This window comes from Mustela nigripes, chromosome 2 (genome assembly GCF_022355385.1).
Source record: "Mustela nigripes isolate SB6536 chromosome 2, MUSNIG.SB6536, whole genome shotgun sequence".
Classification (NCBI taxonomy): Eukaryota; Metazoa; Chordata; class Mammalia; order Carnivora; family Mustelidae; genus Mustela; species Mustela nigripes.
In genome coordinates this window covers 92,391,317-92,407,648 of record NC_081558.1, presented here as the reverse complement: position 1 = coordinate 92,407,648, position 16,332 = coordinate 92,391,317, and the positions used below count along the sequence as shown (strand labels likewise).

Genomic DNA, 16,332 nt, shown 5'->3' with positions numbered 1-16,332 from the left:
AGTGAATTCTTATGGGTTCTTCCCAGACCTGAGGGCTTACTCTTGGAAAAGGCAGCAGCTTGTCCTTCATAACAGACTGGTCCTCCCTCAGCTTGCTCTCTCTCTCTCGTCTCTCTCTCTCTCCCTGAACTCCTAGCTCAAAGATATCTTTCTCCCTTCTCTCTAGGAGTAGTACAAACACAAAGCAGCTCTTTGTTTTGGACTTGAAAAACTCCCTGTTTCTTTTTACCTAATTAGAAGGAAGTATTTTTCCATTCACTTCATTTCTTACTGGAATTTGCTAACTGGAGCTAAGTAGCTTAGTTTGCATGTAAGGTTTGTTCATTAATTAACAGCCTCCACTTCTTATCAGGACTTAATATCTAACTGAGCACTGGCTAAACCCGAAAGAGGGCTCAAAATTGCTGGTAGGTTCTGCTGTGATGGGACAGGGCCATCGAGGTGGTGTATCAGCTTCTGTTTTCTCTGCTGGAGGCTATTCCGAAGACTTAGACCCTCCAAGGCATATACCCTGAAATGTCTGGGGATCCTAACACTAACCACTTGGCCCATTTCTCATAATGATGAAATAAGATAAATGACTCAAGATTCTAAGGGAGAGAAAAAATTCAAAAGAGGTTGTTTAAAAATTTTTTTTCCCCAATAAGTCCTTTTTATTTTCTACTCTAGAAAACACTAAATAATTGCTAGCTATTGTCTCACTGGTTTCTCTGCTATCTGGTTGTGATAGGCAGAATTTTGGTTCCTGGGTTTTTGCTCCCTGATAATACTCTTGTGTTTATGCTATATTAATTGGCAAAAGAGGCTTTGTAGATGTAATTAAGGTTACTAATCAATTGGCCATAAAATAGGGAGATTATGCGAGTGGATCCAATGTAGTTATGTGAGCCCTTCAAAGCTGAGGGCAGAAGAGGAAGGCATAGAGATTCTGAGTGTGAGAAGGATTTGATGTGCTGTTGCTGGATCTGAGGTAGGAGGAAAGTGTGCAAGGACCAGAGGGAGGTCTTTTGGAGTTAAGGGCAGCCCCTAGCTGACAATCAGCAAGCAAGCAGAGACGTCACTCCTATAGCAGCAAGGAACCGAATTTTGCAGACAACCTGAATGAACTTGAAGCAGATTCTTTCCCAGAGCCTCCAGAAAGGAATGCAGCCCTGCTCACACTTCGACTTGGGCCTGGTGAGACCCTAAACAGAGAACTACAGCAGTGTACCTGGACTTCTGACCTACAGAAACTGTGAGACAGTAAATATGGGTTCTAACCTTCAAAGTTTACAGTGATCTGTGGCAGTAATAGAATATGGTTACATGGACTTTCTGTTTTTATTTTTTGTTTGTTTGTTTGTTTGTTTGTTTTTCCCCAAAAGGTGTGAGCAGTGGAGACCCTCCTTTCTTAGGAGGAACAGATGAAGCAAGGATCTTCATGGCAAGGTTCTATGGGCAAACTTGGTCACTGTGTTCAAACAGGTGAGGTGGCTTGGCCTCTTGTTTTATAATCTAGATCTGTGCAGTTCAACGTGGTAGTCACTAGCCACAGATGGTTTAAATTGAAAATTAAATAAATTGAAATTAAATAAAAATTCTGTTCCTCAGTTTATTAGCTACATTTTAAGTGTTCAACATCCATATGTGACTAATGGCTACTGAATTGGAAAGCACAAACAGAATATTTCCTTTTTGCAGAAATTCTATTGGATGGTTCTGGTTTAGATGAGTAACAGCAATGACATTCGATTGCAATTTTCTCATTTGGAGCACTGAGAGGTAGTATTCCCTGACTTTCTAGTAGAACTATTACAAAGCAGAATGTATGCAAATTTCTTCCATCTGAAGCAAGAAATGAATTTTGTGAAAACTTTCATGTCTCTGCTTTCTTCCCTTATCACTTATATAAATTGCCTCCGGGGGATAGAAACCCTGGACTTATAATAGAACACTCTGGGAATACCAGAGACAGGGTATCAGGCCTCACATTTTTCCAGAGAAGTTCGGGTTACAATGTGGTAAATGGCGTGGGGTGCTTGGGTGGCTCAGTCGGTTAAGTGTCTGCCTTTAGCTCAGGTCATGATCCTAAGGTCCTGATTAAGCCCCACATCAGGTTCCTTGTTTAGCAGGGGTCTGCTTCCCCTTCTCCCTCTGTACTCTCTCTCAAGTAAATACATTTTTAAAAGCCTTTAAAAAAATGGTAAATGGCCAAGAAGTCTCCTGGCCTGTGCTTCAGGATTCTCCAAGGGTATCCTGCTATGGTAAGACAAATGTAGCTGCTGGGGCAGGCCACTAAGGTTACCCCTGAAGTAAAACAAACCCAAATAGGTTATAGCAGTTAGACTTGACCCTTTATGTTGGTTTTCAATGCCCCGAAGTGGCACTAACTTATAAGAGCGAAAAGAGGCTTTTCTCTCAGGGAGACTGAAGCATTTAACCTCTGGATCAGACTTCTGCCTCAGGCTCAAACAACAAAAGTTGAGCCATAAGACTTCCTGGTCCAACTCTCTTGTAACTTGTGGACTAATGCTTGCAGGTGAAGACATTGGAGAGGTGTGTCACAGACACAGGAAAGAGTGGCCCTGGGGTTAGAAGAGCCAAGTCTGAATCCTGCATCCATATTGCTGTGTTACCCTGAGCTGGTTAATGAAACTCTCCGAGCCTTAACTTTTTTCATTTGTGAAAACAGTCGGAGGATAACCATCTTTGATTCTTTGGGTTGTTGCAAGGTTGTCGTGTGGATTAATGGAGAAAGAAACACGGATTGTCTGGCACACTCGAGTTGCTCAGGGAACATAGCTAATATTGTCTTCTACACATGTATCAGCCCCAGGTCATATCGGGGAAGACCAGTCACATGTGCGGTCTTGCCACCATTCTCACCTCAGTCACCATTCCTAGGGCCATACCTTCAACCCAGTCATTTCAAATTACACTTACCATAAAAAAGAAAAAATTTCAAATGTTCCACTCCCTCACCTCTACCCAATATATTCTTTTGAACATCAGATACCCTTTGATTCCTGCCTGTCATCAATAGCTCCAATCCATGATTTTACTAAGACAGAAGCAACCAGAAAAGAACTTCCACAAGCTCCTATCACCACACCTTCATACTTTCTGGCACAGACTTTGCCTTACTTCCTGATTACAGGTGAGTTGCTTGTGCTTCTCTGTAATGACTTACAGAGCCATGACCACCTCTGCAGTGGATCCAGCCCTGCTTCCCTACTGTAGAACTTCATTCCTGCAATTGTTCATCACTCCTGCACCATTAATTTTTCCCTTTTCACTGGATCATTTCCATTGCATCAGAAATATTACAATATTTCTCATACATAAAAAATCCTTCCTAGACCCTTTTCCTTCTTCAACTGGTAACTTTTTTTCTCTGCTCCCCCTTGTAGTTGTCTTCCACTGCTATTTTCTCATCTCCCTGAATTCTAATGCTGGTGCATCTCAGGGTTTAGTCCTCAGAACTCCTCTCTTACCTGTCTATGCTTGCCCCCAAGAGGATCAACAAACTTCCATGATTTTAAATAACTTCCCTATGCTGCAAATGTCTATGCTCTGCCTGACTCTCTCCCCTGAACTACAGACTCTTACATCTCACTGCCTAGTGAACATCTCCACTGAATATCCAATAGACAACTTAAACTTCCTATGTTCAAAAATGAACTGTTGATTTTCAGCTCCCAGCCTCCAAATCTGCTCTTCCCTGCTGCAGAAATGAAATTCCATTCTTCCATTTGTGCTTGCTAAAAATCTTGATTTTACCTTGATCCCTCTTTTCTTATCACACACCTAGTCCATCAAAAAGCAAAGGGAGAGGCACCTGGGTGGCTTAGTCAGTTAGGTGTCTGACACTTGATCTCAGCTCAGGTCTTATTTCACGGTCATGACTTCAGGGCCTGCATTGGGCTCCCTGCTGGGCATGGAGCAAGCAAAGGGAGATTGGAGGAGGGGAAGCTGGCAGCAGAATAGGAGGACTCTAGACTCACCTGCTCCCACTAATACAACCAGATAACTACCAAATAATCCTATATACCTCCAAAACAAACAAACAAACAAACAAACAAAAAAACCCCAACAACACCACAAACAAACCCTGAGGACTGGCAGAATAAACTCCAGAACTAAAGGTAGAGAAGAGGTCACATTGAAGAAGGTAGACAATAATCTAAAGTAATATCCCAGTTGTGTAGGCTAAGGTATAATATTGGTATGATTTATATATATGCTAGACATGTCAGCTACGTTTTCTGATATGCTATGCCTATAGACCCTGTTGAATGGTTGCCCTTCACTCACCTGTCACAACTCAACTGATGTTGAAGTGTGCAACTGAAAAAAAATCAGATACACATAAATATGCTAGTGTCTTATTAAATATTCTGATACATTAAAAAAAGAACTGTGGAAAAAAAAGCAAAGGGAGATCAAGAGTCCTAAAATGCTATTTCACCGAGACCTGAGAAAAGTCCCAACCCACCAACCAATACTCTTTCCTAGTGACCAGAATTATTACATAACTTATGTGTATTCACCCTTAATTCAGCAAATATATTTGGAGCATTTATCATGTTCCAGGCAATGTTCTAGGAACTAGGGATGTAGCAATAAACAAAAACAGGTAAAATTCATGGAGCTTACCTTTTGCTGGGGAAAGACAGAAACTTGTCAGATGGTTAAAGAAAAATTCTTCAGGGAAAGGGGACAAAAAGTGATGGAAGGATGCTGTTTTAGATAAGATGGTCATGGGAGCTTTTACAGTAAGGGGACAGATAAGCATAGACATTTAAGCATTAAGCACAGTGAGTCATGCAGACATCTGGGGATAAATTATTCAGGTGGGGGGGGTATGTACAGAGATCCTGAGGCAAAGGTGATCTTGGAGTATCCCAGGAGCTGGACAGAAGTGTCTCTAGTTAGAGTGGAGTGAGTGAAGTGGGCAGCGGTGGGAAATAAGATCAGAGAGCTGGAGTGGGATCATGCAGTCCTTGCAGCCCAAGAAAGGGATTTGGGGTTTTATTCCAACAGGTACAAAGTCAGTGGAGAATTTTGAACTGAGGTACATCATGATCTGACTCACATTTTAAAAAGAGCAGTCTGACAGGTGGTAAAGAATGGACTGTATCGGGGAGAGGGTAGATGCCAGGAGACTAGTTGGGGGTCCTGTTCCATTAACCCAGATGCAGAAAGATGGAGCTTAACTTAGATCATTACTATGGAGATGGCAAGAAGTACTGGGTTTAGAATTTATTTTGAAAGTAGAGATGACAGGGTTTGCTGGGAACATGGTAGATGCACAATTTCTATTTATTGAGTGAAGAGATACACAAAGTATTCTGGCTTGAAGCAGGACTTTTCCCTGGCCTGGATAAAATATTCTGTAATGACAACCCCCCACCCCACTTTGCTGTCTTTCCATGCTCATTTTCAGATTTCTGATGATTAACACTTTGTTCCACATCTCCGGGCTCTAGGGAGGGGTGTCCTGAACATTGAACACTAGGGTCACTGGAAAATATCTACAACTCTAACTTAGTGAATTGGAATTCTGAATTATTTGTAGTTCCCTTGTCAGTTTTCCTCAATCTGACCGTCTCTCTTTGTGTTGATAAATTTGAGCTCCAAATCTGAAAATGTGAAGCCTAAAATCTGGAACATGGTGGTCCCACATGGTCCTTACACTCTGTTGGGCCTGTTCTGAGCCATTAATTAGACTCCCTTTTTGAGAACTTTTTCTCATCTTAGCAATTACAGGCTTCTTACTACTCTTCAAATTCATATCATTCAATTTCTAGTATGTGGAATTAATATAATTGGACAGGAACTCAGTTACCATTCTTGGAAGACTTACAGAGTTGTTCTTTATTCCCAGGACCATTTCTTCAATTCCAAGGGCAACAATAATGCCCTACCAGGACCAGGACAGAGGTGAGGCAAGTGCGGTGCCTAGGGCACAACATTTAAGGAAGCATTCACCTCAAGGCTATGTAAGTGCAGGGTGGCACCTGAGAATGGAGGCCTCCTGAAGGGCAGTGTTCTGGGCACCTCCGTTGCCTCACCCTAGTCCTGGCCCTGATGTCTACAGAGAAACATTTTGGTTTATTAACCAGGCAGCTGTAACATCAAGAGCAGGACCTGTTTCCCACTGCTTGGCCATGACTGTGCAATAGAAAGCTGCCTTCTGAGAAAGCAAATGGCATGGAGAGACGCCATGTTCTCTGGGAAGCACTGCCAATTTAGAAATTAAAACCAGTAGGAAAATGGTGACAAACATTATGGAGGTTCATTTCATAATCAATTCAACAAGCTACCGGCATTCCATTTATTCCATTCTATCTACTGTCTGATCTGGTAATCATATCTATAGCATTTCTACCAGGTTTGCAATTCCTCAGATACAGCATTTAAAAAACATTTATTCTTTAAACTATCTTCTGTGCTTTGTTTTTACCTATTAAAAAAATTAACAGAACAAATGGCAGCTGCAGTGTGAATGCTTTGGACAATCAGGTAAGGGCTTATTTTTAAGCTTGGGTTAACAAATTCCATTTTTCAAAAAGAGTCCAAATTGACTGAGTGATTCTAAATTAGCTCTTTAGTTTTTGCCCTTAACCACTGATAATGCCACTATTAATTTCAATTACTTAGAGGCAACATTAATATGTGTGAAACAAGAATGGCGATAAAGACAGAAAGGAATAAATTACTTGTTGCAAGGCAGAATGACATTTTGACTGGCACAGAGATTTTTTTCTTTCACACACTTTGTGCTTTGACATTTCACTTGGCACAAACATTTCACAAATTCTTGACCTAATCTGATGTACTGTTGTTTAGCAATTGCTGACATGACACGTTATAACCTCAAGCTCACTGGATTCCAAATGTTACCTTTTCCTGTCAATCAGCGTTGGATGACCTCCAAAAAATAGTCCAGGAAAAAGTCTATGTACCCAGGAGTTTGAGGATATTTTCCCAGAATGGAGAAGGAACAGGTTGAATTAGTAGTGGGGAGGGCCAGGAAAGGATGTATCTTCCAGGGCAATTGTGGGGTGGAAAGAAAGCAGAAGACAGAGCCCTAGTGAACCCCAACGTCTTTGGAGAGACAATATCCTCAAACACAAAATATCTAGGAATAAACCTAACAAGACATAGGTGAGGTATATATGACAAAAATGTAAAACTTAGGAATAGAAGAGATATAAATAATTGAGAAATACATTATCTTTCTAAAATGGAAGACTGTATTGTATAAAAATGTCATTTCTTCTCAAATTACTTTCTTTTTAAGTTTTCTTTCTTTCTTTTTTTTTTTTTTTTTGACAGAGACAGTGAGAGAGGGAATTCAAGCAGGGGGAGTGGGAGAGGGAGAAGCAGCCTTCCTGCTGAGCAGGGAGTAAGATGTAGGGCTTGATTCCAGGACCCTGGGACCATGACCTGAGCCGAAGGCAGACACTTAATGACTGAGTCACCCAGGTGCCCCTCAAATTACTTTTTAGGTATAACCTGACTCACTGCCTGTGGGTAATGGGAAGAGGTCACATTCATATTAATACACAGATTTTGCCAGCTCATTTGCTTTTCTTGATATCTTCTGCCTCCCAGGTCTTTACTCAAGAACAAGCCAACTCACAATGCTCTGCTCTGTTCTTCTTTTTTAGGGTTGTAACAGAAATCCCGTCAGTTTCAAGTAATACAACAACTCCGCCAAAATGATTTATTTATTTATAAATTAAATTTAATTTTTTTCAGTGTTCCAAGGTTCATGGAGCACTGGGTATGGTGTATAAACAATGATTTAAATAATACAGACATTTAGTTGTTTCCCTCATCATTCCAGTGGTAGGCAGTTCCAGGAGTGATGCACTGGCTTTCTCAAAATCTCAAAATCATAAAGGACCTATGCTCTCTATGTTTCCACTTTTGCCAACCCGAGAAAATGTCTCTTGTTCTTAGACTGTTGCCCTGTGGACGCAAGTCAGAGGAACCATTGCTTCAAGCATGATGTCCACACATAACCATGTTCAAGGCAGGAAGAAGGAACAGGGACAAAAGGGATGGTATACTTTTTTTTTTAAATCCTGGCACGACGCATTTTTCTAGAACTTACTTCCAGCAGATTTCCCCTTACATTTCATTGTCCAAAGCTCAGTCATATTGCTAACCTCTAGCCCAATAACTGTCCAAGGGGGACAGCAACTGCATGATGGGTTTTGATCAAACAAGTTTCATCCATGGATGGGATGAATTCATCCATCCATGACTGGGGACATGGATAAAACTGTGGTTTTGTTGGCAATGGAGAAGGGGGCATGGCTGTTGGATAGGCAGCCAGCAGAATTTGCCCAGAGATGCAATGCCCACAGGCATTTGAGAGAGGCCTCTCACAAGACCACTGCTCTGCTGGCTGCCCCAGACTCTCTTGATCTGTAAGGCAGTTACTTTCCCTAGTGGCTGCTCCCAGTCCTCAGAGTATTTGACGCTGCTTGGCTGCCTATAGCAAATGGGGGCAGAGCGGCCTTCTTAGCAGTGTGCCTCATGTTGCCTGCATCCCACAGCAGTAATCTTTGTGTTGCATCTTGCCCAGGTAGATGGGCAAGTAGCTCTTGCAGCTCCTGCCTCTGTGTCCTCTTCCATGGGAATTTGCAGCCGATCCTGCAGGATCACTCAACATCCATTTTCATCTCCCTCCTCCTACCTCCATTCTAGAAGCTGGGGGCTAAATATCTTTTATAGCTTCCTTTGCTAAGAAAGGTAGTCATTTCTGTGACAGTTTTGGGCTCTGTCATGAGCGGAAACTTGCTAGGGGTTCCTAGAAAACCCTTTGCTTTGCTGATAAGAGGTCTTGGCTTCAGCTTTGATCGCAGTGCTGCAAGTTTAACATGATCCTAGTCAAAGTATTGATGGTTTTATTCAGGGGGATGATAACAAAATAATTCTAGAGTTTTCCTGGAAGAATACGGAAATGAGAATAGCTAGAATATTAGCTTTACTAGGGCAGGGATTATATAAAAGCAATTTACTTTTTGTTTCTTCTAATACTTTTATGCTTTGAAAAGACTTCCTAATTCTGAAATCCATTAAATATTTCTTTTTCTTTTTCTTTTTCTTTCTTTCTTTCTTTTTTTGCGTCTGGATGGTGCAGTCAGTTATGCATCAGAATCATGGTTTCAAGCTCTGGCTGTGATCTCAGGGTGGTGAGATTGAGCCCCACATGGGGCTCCACACTCAGTCTGGAGTCTTCTTGGCTTTCTTTCTCCCTTTCCCTCCACTGCTCCCTCATTCCTTGCATGTACACACTCTTTCTCTGAAATAAATAAATAAATATATTTTTTTAAAAAACCCAAAAATTATGTATCAGAAATCACCATATGCAAACTTATGAGGCAAGCAATAAAATGCAAAGTCTCCCTGTTTCATCTGGTGACACAGGAACATGGTATCAAAGAGGATGGAGAAGAGGCGGCAGTGTAACTGGAATATGAGGTCTCCTTTATACCACAGGCTGGTGATATTATTTTTCTCATTTATTATTGTCATCACCATCATCATCATCATCTCCATTTTTTCAACGACTGCATTAGAAAGTTATAGTTGCCCCAAATCAAGGGCACTGAAGTCCCAATCTAGATATCTCTGATGATAAAAAGCCAGTTTGTACTCTTTCTAACATACCCCACTGCCAATGATAGGTTAAATGAGAAAGTCTAGTTTTCCAGCTGAATTGGACATGATCAGAGGAGTGGGGCAGAAGAGGGTGATTTGAAAGCTATGGAGAACAGGAGGGATATAAAATAAAGGGGAAAGATAGAAATGTTATCTAACCATACACAATGTCCAAATTGAGCCTAGGATCACTGAGGGTGGGCAAGTAGGAACAATGGACCCCAAATCCATGTTGCCTGTCACCTGGACCAAATTCCTTTTCACCCATAGATAGCTAAGGCAGCATATGGTGGAAAGAGCACAGAACTTTAACATTAGATCTTTGTTTATCTCTTTTCCTCACTTACTAATCACATGTCAAAATAGGGATAAAACTAAATCCTTAAGTAATCCAACTACAATCCAATCCTCTATCACATAGAGAGAAGACATTTTCTTCTCTCCAAGGATACTGAGGTTGGGGCTCTTGCTGCCAGTATTTGGCATCCTGCTAGATTGCATTCCCAGACACCAATGGTATAGTCCAGAACTACATTTAAAGATGGAGGTATGGCAGTGAAATTTGTTTGTTGTCAACAAGACCCAGTAAGCATAAGTTTATTCAGGTTACAAGTACCCACCCAAACTCGATGCATTAAGTACTCCACGCTGTTTTTCCTAGCTTGACATTGCATAAAGATTGCACGACTGCACCACAGCCATCCAGAGAATAGTATATTTTATAGGTATATTTAAACAGGAGTGTGTATTGACAAAGGTAAAACTCAATTAAATAAAAATGATTATGCTCGCCATGGATAATTTCTATCAGTACTATTCATATGGCTGAATAATAAAATCCATGATGGAATAGTTCCATTTAAAACTAATGTTGCTCACTTTATGGCCAGCTTTTCAAAATCTTAACTTCAACCACTTTCTTACTTAATACAATTATAGCCATAAATAATTTGAATTGATTAAATTTGAAAATGAAAAATTCAATTTATGGAGGGTTATAAAGCACAGTAAAATGTAGCACGTTTCTATTTATAAGTATATATCAGATAACATATGAAAATTAGCTTACATTGTTTGCAGAGAAATTCTTTTTTCCCAGTTTTATTGAAAAATAATTGACATATATCACTGTAGAAATTTAAGACATACAGCATGATGGCTTGATTTACATAACTTGTGAAGTGATTACTACAATAAGTAGAGTTAACATCTACCGTCTTATATGAATACAACAGGAAAAGAAGGAAGAAAAAAATTTCTCCTTGTGGTGAGAACTCTTAGGATTTACTCTTCCAACTCTTCTGAACATTGTGTGGCAGTGTTAGCTATAATCATCATGTACATTATACCCCTAGTAATTATTTGTTTTACAATTGGAAGTTTGTATCCTTTAATAATCTTCCTCCATTTCTCCCTCCCTCAGCCTCTGCCTCTGGTAACCGCAAGTCTGATTGCTTTTTCTATGAATTTGTTTTGCTTTGTTTTTAGATTCCACATATAAGTGAAATCATACAGTATTTGTCTTTCTCTAACTGACTTATTTTACTTAGCACAATGTCCTCAAGTTTCATCCTTGTCACAAATGGTAGGATTTCCGTGTTTTTCTTTTTCATGGCTGAATAATACTCCATTATATGTATATACACCACCACTTCTTCTTCTTCTTCTTTTTTTTTTTTTTTTGGCTATTTTAATTTTTTATTTTTTATAAACATATATTTTTATCCCCAGGGGTACAGGTCTGTGAATCACCAGGTTTACACACTTCACAGCACTCACCAAAGCACATACCCTCCCCAATGTCCATAATCCCACCCCCTTCTCCCAACCTCCCTCCCCCCAGCAACCCTCAGTTTGTTTTGTGAGATTAAGAGTCACTTATGGATTGTCTCCCTCCCAATTCCATCTTGTTTCATTGATTCTTCTTTTACCCACTTAAGCCCCCATGTTGCATCACCACTTCCTCATATCAGGGAAATCATATGATAGTTGTCTTTCTCCGCTTGACTTATTTCGCTAAGCATGATACGCTCTAGTCCCATCCATGTTGTCGCAAATGGCAAGATTTCATTTCTTTTGATGCTGCATAGTATTCCATTGACACCACCACTTCTTTATCAATTCACCCATCAATAGACACTTAGATTATTTTCATGTCTTGGTTATTTTAAATAATGCTTCTGTGAACATGGGGGTGAATCTATCTTTTTGACTTGGTATTCATTTGCTTTGGCTATTTCCCAGAAATGAAACCGCTGGCATAAAATCATATGGCAATTTTCTTTTTAATTTTTTGAGGATCTTCCAAACTGTTTTCAAAGTGGCTGTTTACAATCCCACCAACAGTGTGCAAGGGTCCCCTTTTTCCACACCCTCGCCAACACTTGTTATTTCTTACCTTTTTGATGATAGCCATTCTAACAGGTATGAAGTGATCTCATTGTGGTTTTAATTTGTATTTCCTGAATGACTAGTGATATTGAATGTCTTTTTTTTTTTAAGATTTTATTTATTTGTTTGAGAGGGAGAGAGAGTGGAGGGAGGGGCAGAGGGAGATAATCTCAAGCAGACTTCCCTGAGCATGGAGCCGGACACAGGGCACAATCTCATGACCCTGAGATCATAACATGAGCTGAAATCAAGAGTCAGATGCTTAACTGATTGAGCCACCCAAATGACCCAATATTGAGCATCTTTTCATGTACCTGTTGACCTTTTGTAGATCTTCTTTAGCGGAATATCTACTCAGGTCCACAAGGAAATTCTTTTTTTAAAAAAAATTTATTTATTTGAGAGAGAGCGAGATCACAAGTAGGTAGAGAGGCAGGCAGAGAGAGAGGGGGAAGCAGGCTCCCTGCCAAGCAGAGAGCCTGATGTGGGGCTCGATTCCAGGACCCTGAGATTATGACCTGGGCTGAAGGCAGAGGCTTAATTCACTGAGCCACCCAGGTGCCCCACAAAGAAATTCTTAGTACAAGTAATACGATAATAGAACACCAATTTATTAAACAGATCAATAGACAGAACAAAGATTATCACAATAATTATTTTCATAACTAGAAACGACTGATATGAGAGTGCCTGGGTGACTGAGTTGATTAAGCATCTGACTCTTGATTTTGGCTTAGGTTATGATGTCAGGGTCTTGAGACTATACCCAACATGGAGCTTTAGCTTAAGGTTTTCCCTTTCCCTCTGCCCCTCCTCACTCTCTCTCTCAAAAAAATGACTGTTATGAGAATTTATATTACTCCTCCTTTTCTGATAATTAATAATGAAAAATGGCTGCATTCTTTCCCCAGTTTAGTATATTTGCTTATTATTTTATGATAGCTCCGAGCTATTTCTTTGATGTCTGTAAAAGCTATAATTTTGCTACAAACCTTGAAATTAATCTAGAAACAATTAAATGTCCAATTTTTCAGTGCACAATTAAAGAAATAAGCAAGTAAAACTAATCAAAATGTCTTGCTGTAAGTATATCTAAAGAGAGTGGAAAAAAAAACACATTTCACTTCACATAGTTCTTAAACATTTATAATACCATATTTATATAAGAGACACACATATTAAGGCTGTTCCTAGTACATAGTAGGTGCTTAGAAAATATTTGTTGAATAAGTGATTAACAAATAAGCCCACATTACCGTGTCATAGACACACTTTCTGGAAATTATGTATTTTTAAGCATTAAAAAGTATTTAAATGATGTGTGGTATATTTACTGGAGGGGGTCAGGGACAGAGTCTTCAGACAAATGTTCCTTCACATCTGTTTTGTTTGCTGCATGGCATGTCGATTTTAACTATCTTTTCCAGACCCCCTTCTACTTCCGCACCTGTGAACTTACACTCAAATATTATTAGAAAGGTTTCATCCTTCCCCTAGGGAAGCCACCCTTTTCACTTCTTACTTTAGAAAGAATCTCTGTTGGATTAGATGAGCTTGTCCAATTTTCTATGGCTTTTCAAAACTTCTTATAAAACTTCTTTCTCCTGGGGCCCTAAACTTGAAAGAATACTATAAGCTGAATTCTACTTTCATTTTCAATTTATTCTACTGCTTTTTAGTGGATTGGGTTTCCTACATTCACTATAAGTCTCCCCCAAATCCACGTAATTTTTGTCTCATGCCTCATTCCACATGTTTAGTGACTATCTAATCATTCTAATTGCATGTTTACATAATTAGAGTTAAAAACAGTTTCTTCACTAGCCACACTGGTGTGAGAGATGTTTCTATTTGAGGACATAGAAGACAACAGTCTGGCAAGGAGCATCATTGGGGAACACCAGGGATCCCTGAGCAGAACAGGGATGTTCTGGGGTGGCTGGGGTAGGGACGGGGTACAATGATCAAGGTTAGAGTGCCTGAGGATTCAGCCTTGCAGGGTTCACACCAATTGCTTGAATAGAACTTACTCAGGACTTTTATTTTTGTGGGGTGGGCGGGCGGAAGATGTCACAGAATGGAATACCAGGCTTTTAACTCTCAGCTTCTTTCTTCTTGAGGTTTTGGTAATATCCAAGTAAGTACCAGAGAGTACAATTCCACTCTACCCAGTCCACATGTTATGGATGCTAGATTGTCTATTCATTTTCCCTGTCCCATTCCCAAGAGGCCCATTGTTGGGTAGGAACTGATCTCTCCTCACCTATTCTCCCACAACCTACTGCTCAGGGGAAGCCTGATCCTTATTCCACTGCAAGTCTGGGCCTGATTGTGCTAGTGGATTTTTAAGTGTTAAAAAGTATTTAAATGATGTGTGGCATACTGGAGGGGGTCAGGTACAAAGTCCTCAGTCAAATGCTCCTTTGTCAGCGATTGGGTAACAAATGGGCATGAGACCCAATATGAGCCAATGAAGTGTGAGGAGAGGTTTGCTGGGACTTCGAGAAGGGACTTCCTCAATTTCTAGGAGAGCTCCTGGCAGCCCCTGACTCTCTTCCAATAGCAGTTGTTACAGATGAGGTCAGACTGGGGGCAGCAATCTTACCTCCAGCTGAGGGGTAAACCAAAGCATGGAGGAGGGCACTGCTAGAAGGCAAAGGAGATGGTTGCATCCCTACTTTTTAATCTATGATTTGGGAAGGCTGTGTTTGTCTTTTTTTCCTACCTCCCTTCTCTCCATGAAGAGGGACTCTACAAATAATTGTAAAATATATACAACATAAAATTTTGCTATTTTAAGTGTTCAATTCAGCAACATTAAGTGCATTTGCATTGTTGTGTAATCGTCTCCAGAACTTTTTCGTTATCCCAAACCGAACTTATACACTTAAAACCCGAAGAGGAACATCTCATCTGGCTGGATTCTGGGATATGGGCTCTTGCTTCCTAGAGGAGGTAACTGTGTTTAAATGTCATATACATAGGGGTGGCTTTCTCTCTGGCTTTTCCTTCCACCTGCATAGCAGGAGGGATGAGCTGTGTCAGGCCTGCCTCCATAGGGGAGGCCTGGAAGTCTTGGTCCCTCCACTTCTTTTTTATGAGAAAGTACAGAGAGAGAGGGCTGATGGCTGGCTAGGATCCCCCACCCCCACAATCATTTGTTATTCGAACATCAAATTTCACCTGTCTCTTATATTTTTATTTGCTAAATCTTGTATGCCTAGGTAAGGAGAATGCAGCCCATTGACTTTGGAGGCTTTGAAGGACCCCTGACAGCAGCCCTGGACACGAGTGCCTAGCAATAAGGATCAGGCAAGAAGCTGGCTATCTCGCTTAGAGATTAGCATGGAGAGAAGATTGTGACACTCCATTTCCTCATTCCAGTTGCCAAGATGGAACCTAAACTGTACCTCACGTCCCACCTGACTTTAGATTGCGTGTGGGTGTTGAAAGATGAGAACAAAGAGAGAATCCTGAAATGGTTGAATATTAACCCAAAAGGAGCCAAGAGAAAAAACCTGAAGGTGACTGAATTATCCTGCATTGGCAGGATGAAGCAGAAATGAGCACTAAAGCACTAAGTTCAGTCATAGTGTAATAACATCACATTTTCCACATCTGAGTGGGTGAGCAAAAATTTGTATCTGCTGCAGATAAAAGATGAGGCTGACAAGATCATCTTCTGTAGCCACAGTTTTGTAGCTGCAGAGATGAGGCTGGAGGCTCCTGAAGGATAAATTAAAACAATGGATTAGCTGAGGATGGGAGTGTTTCAGAAACCCTTGTTGAGGGGCGCCTGTTGGCTCAGTGGGTTAAGCCGCTGCCTTCGGCTCAGGTTGTGATCTCAGGGTCCTGGGATCGAGTCCCGCATCGGGCTCTCTGCTCAACAGGGAGCCTGCTTCCCTCTCACTCTCTCTCTGCCTGCCTCTCTGCCTATTTGTGATCTCTGTCTGTCAAATAAACAGATAAAATCTTAAAAAAAAAAAAAAAAAAGAAACCCTTGTTGAGTGTCTGGCTCCAGGAGACCCAGCAAATAGGCATGGGTGGGAAGAGGTGTGAGGAAAATCACGACCATTGTGAGGGTAAGCTGTCTCTCTGTTTTCGGTTTGCTGCTTCTTAAACATTTGAAGTTGAGAGCTTGCTAGAGTTAATAATTATCAACAGGGAGAGGCAGTTGATGTGCTCTGATTAAGCTGATTTAAGAGCTGTTTTCTTTTGTTTTTAAATTATGAAGTAGAGTTGACGATCAATAAGAGCAATTTTCTTTTCTTCTTTATTTTT

General features: G+C 40.6%; 1 long non-coding RNA gene across 3 annotated transcripts; it reads left to right on the top strand.

The window, feature by feature from the left end:
* The first annotated feature begins 819 nt into the window (after positions 1–819).
* Positions 820–16,269, top strand: LOC132011813 (uncharacterized). 3 transcript variants are annotated; one of them, XR_009402444.1, is made up of 4 exons: positions 820–1,234; positions 1,365–1,464; positions 14,905–15,006; positions 15,276–16,269. It is a non-coding gene; the product is annotated as an uncharacterized LOC132011813 (long non-coding RNA). The 3 variants fall into 3 exon arrangements; XR_009402442.1 differs by lacking the exon at positions 14,905–15,006 and adding an exon at positions 2,992–3,136; XR_009402443.1 differs by lacking the exon at positions 14,905–15,006 and adding an exon at positions 2,992–3,136 and having other exon boundaries at positions 820–1,242.
* The last annotated feature ends 63 nt before the right edge of the window (positions 16,270–16,332 follow it).